The following is a 7,551-nucleotide window of genomic DNA, read 5'->3' on the forward strand; positions in this document are numbered from 1 at the left end:
ATTGTTTTATTCTAGTTATATTCATACAAAATAAAATGATGGAAAGTTATTTTTGGTCATTAACTATTATTGTATTAGAAACGTTCTCTTCAAAATAAATATTAAAAAGTAAACTTGACTGTTTTTTATGAAAATAAAGGACGAGACAAGCAGTACGTACAGCTGATGATAATTGATACGCCCGACCCATTACTATGTAGTGCCGCTTGCAGGATTCCTGAAAAACCCAAATATTCTGAGCGGGTACTAATTACTACTACAATTGTGCCCATCACCTTGAGACATAAGATGTTAATTCTCATTTGCCCGGTAATATCATTAGCTACGGCGCCCCACAGATCGAAACACAGTACTGTTTACAAATTACTGCTTCACGCCAGAAATAGGCGCCGTTGTGGTACCCATAACTAGCTGGCATCCTGTGCAAAGGAGCCTCCCATTGTTTTTTACAATCTTATTTTAACTATTGAATTATGATACTTAATATCCAGCTGACAAATTTTAAGATTATTATAATTATAAATACAATTTTAAAATCTAATTATCACTTACAATATCAAAATAAAATACTATGTACGAAGTAAATCATAGCATGTGTATGTTACGTGTAAATTTATTTAAATAAGATCATTGTAAAGTACCGTAAGTTTTATATACGATATTTCAATAAAATTTCAACCAGGCGTAAAAAATCGTAAGTATGATATACTATTCCTTTACCATATGCATATCCGATGTAAACTGTCGTAACTGCAATATTTAAAAAACTACACATAATTAGTATTTCATTCCCACTTCATATTGTGAATTCCTATGTTATCTATGCATATTGTAAATTTCAAAACAAAAGATATAAATTCAACGATACGATGCAAGATAACATCTTTAAAGCTCTGTCCTGAAAAGTTTGCATATCAAATATACGACTATATACGTAGGAGCCCTCGTTCTGTCTTTTATTCTTAAAGCATTTAATATGGCACGATAGGTCGTCTTTTAGATAGGTATTGATGTAGTTTCCTCAAAAATGATCGCGACCAGTACCAAATTGCGTGTTTTTCTTGCATTTGCTTTATTTTGTATTATGGAGCTTCTTCAGTTTCCATTGTCAGTACCAGTAATCAATTGAGCTATATTCATTAAACTTCACGACTGACGTGTCCTAATTCTACAAATTTAGCTATGAGCTCACAACAAGTATAAAACACGAGATCATATACATGTAGACAACTAGTAGTTGACAAACAATTTCATCAGACAAGTTTCAAATAAATTTTGTGTAGGACAAGTTTTATATTTTGAAAACATTGCATACAACTTGTATTTACCTTGGTGTAAACGAGGGGCTATAATATACTATTATTTGCCGATGGTACAAAAATTCGCAACCAGCTGAAAATTGGTTGGATTATTCAAAATACCATCATAAATGAAATCTTAAAAGTCCTAATCGATCCGACACTTGTAAAAAACTTGAGATGGGGTCAAAGTTCACAAAAACGGGTTTTTTCCAGTTGTTCAGCAAAACGGTAACCTTTTTCATAATAGTAGCCCCGACAAATATTGTAGATCAGATAATTATCTATAAAAAATGTCGAAATACTCTTCACCTGGATGCGAATATTTGTAACTTATCTCCTATCTTTGGTCTAATTTATTTATTTATTTAGATTCCAGTGGATATTATATATTACCTTTTATAATTATTTTGCGAAGTTACAAGTCTTATTACTAAATGAATTACTATTAAGGTGTATAATGTGAAAAACTGTGTGAAATAGTTATATAAAATTCTTATTGATAATTTGGAATTTTTATTCACATAAATTGTATATGACGAGAAAAGAAACTCTGTATTGTTTTTAAAAGGTGTGACGTCATTACTGTTGGCATTGCTATCTTGCTGAAGATCACTCATTGGTTCTTCTAAAGAAAACTACACGAGTAGGTATTTTATTACTTTCGTTTATTCAACGGGCAGCGTTACGACGTCACAGAGAGGTCCGTACCGTACGACAGCCCGAGCACGACTGACTGAAGTGAAAAAAAAAAGTTCCAAATTCCAAATTTCTATATTTGATATTAAAATATATGTACAAAATTACTTAAATCTACTTATTAAAGCAATTTACAATTAAGCCTCATATATGTAGGTATCAGAAAACTTATTTCTACAACCCTATCTACGTATTGTGGGATAAAACTTTACTAAGTTTAAAAACTAATACATGAGGTTTGTGGGGGGGGGGGACGTCAACCATGCGACTGTATTTATAAGACCCGGCGCACGTGCTAATCCACGTGTTTTGAAATGCGGCCGTATTTATGAGGCTCGGTGCACATGCACGTGATTTCAATACATGTTGTTTTTACAATTATTTCACATCACAATGTAATAACAGGATAAATTATGAACTAATTTTAAATAAAATTAGTTAAACTGAATTATTCTCGTTTTTATAATAAGTGTGTTGTAGCATTGGCGCCGATATATATAATATTATTATTTCGAAACAAATTAATAAGCTTATACCAATGTCACATTTTTAGGAGTATTAATATCTAATTAATAACTTTTTAGAGATGGGATAGAGATCGAGCTGAAATGTTTTTTGATGCGATGCTTTTATTCAGACATTCATTTTTTTTATTTTTGTTTTTGTAAGTGCTACGTTAATTGAAACAGTACAGCAGTTTCAAACTGCTAAATCAAATAGGCCGCAAACATAAGCCTAGTAGTATACAAATTCGAGACATAATATTTTCATTCCATACAGTTTTTAAAATTTCAATATGAATGGCTAAGTTTTGGAGGAGAAAATAGCCGAGACCAAAATCTAGATATTTGTTTATTTTTACTCAGCTCTGATAGCTGCAGCAGCTGTCCTTATCGCACTTATTTCAAATCAAAACAAATCGAAATCAGTTTATTCACGTAGGTCACGGAAATGACACTTATGAATATCAAAAAAAAATAAAATATTTTTCTTGTTGAATCTACCGCTACTTCGTAAAGGGTTGAGCTAATGAGAAGAAGTAGCAAGAAACTCATTGCCACTCTTTTATATCACGATTTACATTCAAGTACATCGATTTACAAATCATTTCAAATTACAATGTAAAATGATGCAACAGATACACTCAAACGTCAAATAGTCAATGTCTTAGACGAGTAAGTCAAAAAAGTAAATGTAAATTTATACAGTTATTGAGTACAGTAGCTGCATCATCCACATACACCATAAATAAATAAAAGGTATTCTGTGAGCATTTTATAAGTGATTATAAATAAATAAATATGTATATATCCATACACATATATACACACAATAACTTTTAAGAATCTGAAACCGAGTCTCCGGCAACAGGATCAGTAGTATTTTGTCTCACCACTAATTGGAATAAGCTTTTTATATTTTTACTAGCTGTGCCCCGCGGTTTCACCCGCGTTTTTCTCGTTTCCGTGGAAATTCCGAGATAAAATATTGCCTATATTATAGCCTGTACATCATTTTGTTCTATTGTCAATAGTTTTTGCAGCGCACGCAAAAATAGGTTTTCGATTTTAAACCTTGTGTTACAAAATAGCAATTTTATTACGGATCCCTAATTTTGAAAAAAAAACATAGCCTATAGCCTTCCTCGATAAATGGACTACCCAACACTAAAAGAATCATTCAAATAGGACCAGTAGGACCAGAGATAAGCGCGTTCAAACAAACAAACAAACACTGCAGCTTTATAATATTAGTATAGATTTAAATTATTTTAAATTTATGTATTAAACTCGCACACTGTAAAAGTAAAAAATGTTATTTGCAACTGAATTTTTTTTCTTTGTGTCAGTATTTATGGACTAGGTATTTATGTGAAATACATAACAAGCATTAGAAAGACTTTCTTAAGGGGTCGTCTGAAGAAGCAGTAGGAGTGGCTGGATAAATAATGTTTACATAATATTCTATTTTCAGTATTAATACACATTCAGAAGTACAAACGAAACTGAAAGGATTATTGAATGATGATCATGATAGCTTTATTTTCATTTTACAGTCTATAACGCTCTGTGAACGGCTCGATCACTTGGCGTTGCGTAGAGACGTCGCTTCATTGTGTGTCTCCTACCTCATTTATCACGGGGAGTGTTCCGAAGAACTGTTTCACCTGATTGCTGCCGCCGAATTCCACCTTCGCATGACACGCCACAAGTTAGGATATCATCCCCAACATCTGGATGTGTGGCGGTCCTCCACAGTGCGGTTTTCAAAAAGCTTCTTCCACGTACTACAAAACTGTGCAATGAGCTTCCTTGTGGCGTGTTTTCGGAGCGTTCCAAAAAAGCGTGTACACCCTAAGGGAATGTGGGCGGCGGTGATCACTAGGTGACCACGTACGCGCGTTTGTCCTTTTATTCCATAAAAAAATGATTTACTAGTATTATAGTATATATTTATATTGTGAGTCTATCTTTATGTGGGTACACGTGATAATTTTAATGTTAAAGTGATACTTAACTTCGGCTAAACTAACTTAAAGCTAACATTGCATGTAGCTAATGCTAGACCGTTACGAATTAAATTTTAATTTTCAATAGCTAGCTATAGCTAGGTAAAGCTTGCAATAGCTAGGTAATTGCCACGTTCTTTATTATCTGCTTAAAGATAAAATTAATAAAGTATAATTACAAAGACCCCTTAATGGCTATCGTTAGTTATTAAAGATTTGAATTTGTTTTTAAAATCTACAAGAGAAATGTAAACGATTCTTTGTTCATTCAAAATGAATTTGAATTTTTTTTCCTTGCTTTTTTTCCTCGCTTTGCTATATTTGTTTTATTTGCTATATTTTTCCGCGCGAATATTTTACCGCAAGCAATCCGGAGTAATTGCGGTGCGGATTTTTTTTCGCGCGAATATTCTGTGGACTGTGAAGTTGTATGTAGCCGACCGCAAAGCGGTGAAAAAACCACAAAGCGCGGGTCGTGACCGTTTAGTCGCTCAACGCATTTGAAACAAAGATGTCGTGCTCTTCGTCTTCTGCGTCGATATTGATAGAGCCAAAAAATGATTTTGATGTTGATAAATTAATATCTGTAATTTATGTGAGACCTTCCTTGTGGGACAAATTTGATGCGAAATACCATGATAGATTAATTTTTCTATGTTGTATCATGGTAACAGGACCAACTATCCGTAGTAAATTATCGAAAGTATTTTTCGACATTGTAAAATACCCAAAAAATATTTGGTGCTCTCGCAAGGCTTTATATACAAAAATCATTTACATAGAAAAATCCTTTTATCGGTCTTAACACTTTTCTTTTATGAAAATAAGGGACGAGACGAGCAGGACTGTCCAGATGGTTAGATTATTATATTATATAGATTAAAAGGCCGGTAACGCTCCTGTGATTCCTCTGGTGTTGCAAGTAGAGTTGGGACGTACTAGGCAAAATGCAATACTAGGTATGACGGTGACTGTGACTCAAAAGTAACACCGACAAATACCTGTTACAAAATACTAGCTGTTATTTTAATACTATCTGTGATTTTTCGTTGTTTGGTGTTACTTGTTAGCGCCATCTATACGTATTACATAGTACTTTCTCTTGTGGTAACTTCGAATTTCAAAAGTTCTGTTTAGGTAAAGCTGTACAGACCTATTAATTATTTTTATAGTTTTGATGTAATAAAAATAATCATTATACTTTCGTTTTCATTATGTTTCAATACTACCTATGCTTTAACAGTGATCCTTACCTAGTACACAATTAAAATGTGCCCTTATCATACGAATAATTCAACAATAAAGTAGAAATAAATATCATAAAAATATATTATTCAGTAGGTACTATCAAATTACCAATATAGGTTTTTTCTTTCGAAGAGGTGAGCTGTATTTTCCTGCTCGTAGGCACAATATAACTGTGAATAAATACGATTACGAAAAATGATATGAGAGACAGGGTCTTCCATTTGAAATTTACTTCAATATTTTAATTAGGTACCTACCTATCTTATCTGAACAATAGTATGTTAAATAAATGTATGAAAGTGATGTACCTATCTATTATTTAGAAATGTGTCTAAAAGAAAAATATTCAGTAAACAATAAAAGTTGACGGGGTTTTTCTTATCCCACATTTTTTAAAAGAATAGTTGAACCATAACTATTTTATTACCTATTGAATTAAAAATAATATAACAGACCTACAAATCACACAATTATAGCTGTATCAAAATACTGTTAAAAAAATACCTACTAAATACTCCAAATTATTTGTTCAATAACAGGTATTACTCAAATATCAGTTGCTACTAAAATACAAGCTGTTATAAAATACTTGTTCAGTAACAGTTGTTACTAAAATACTAGTTGTTATCAAATACTTGTTCAATAACAGGTGTTACTCAAATAACAGTCGTTACTAAAATAGTAGATGTTATAAAATACTAGTTGTTACAAAATACTAGTTGTTACAAAATACTCCTAATACTTGTCACTGTTATTTTTCATATCTTGTCACAGTGACAACCGGTGATATTTTAATACCTCTTACAAATACCTGTGACGATAAATACGTCTCACCCCTAGTGGCGGTGATCACTCACCACTAGGTGACGTGTACCTACGCCCTATTTGTCCTCCTATTGATACGCCCTTCCCATTGCAATGCAGTGCTTCTCAGGATTCCTGATAAACCCAAAAATTCTGAGCGGCACTACAATTGCGCTCGTCACCTTGAGACATAAGATGTTCAGTCATATTTGCCCAGTAATTTCACTAGCTATGACGCCCTTCCGACCGAAACACAGTAATGTATACACATTACTGTTTCACGGCAGAAATAGGCGCCAGTGTGGTACCCATTATCTAGCCGGCTTCCAGTGCAAAGGAGCCTCCCACTCCCAACGCTGTCATAGGATGAATCCAGTATTGGTTACACCTTTTCATACGCCTTTTACGGCGTAATAAAAGGTAAATCAAGGTTTTTGTTCTATTATCCATATGTGCGTCGCGACTCGCGGCTGTAAATTGAGTACAAACTGAATAACATCGCGCGGAATTTTTACCGCAGTGCGTGCGAGGTGAGATTCAGTACGCGGATTTTTATCCGCAAGAAAAATCCCCGCGGATTTTTATTCGCAGTGCGTGCAAGACCTTAGCCACTGACCTTACTACATACCACTGGACTGGCAGCTGTCAAAGTGCTTTTGCGCCTGTTTGATATTCGCCATTTTGGCGCTGTTAGCCCTAAAGCGTGAGTCTGCGTTACTAAAATTAATGATATCAACCTCAGTAAACATCTATATATTTACAAACTATTTACAAAAAAAAATGTGTACTTTATTACGTTGATTCTTGAAGTATAAATAACACGGAAAACGAACAAAATTAATTCAAAATGCAAAAATACTTCAGAGTATTGTTCGTTCCTTCGCAGCCATTTGTATTATACGTCAAAATATGTTCTCTGGACGCTCGCGCGTGGCGCTTCAAATAGGCACAAAAAATTTGCTGTCAAACATATGGAACAGCCTGTCCAGGAGT

The sequence above is a fragment of the Leptidea sinapis genome, chromosome 30 (assembly GCF_905404315.1).
Source record: "Leptidea sinapis chromosome 30, ilLepSina1.1, whole genome shotgun sequence".
NCBI classification, from domain to species: Eukaryota; Metazoa; Arthropoda; class Insecta; order Lepidoptera; family Pieridae; genus Leptidea; species Leptidea sinapis.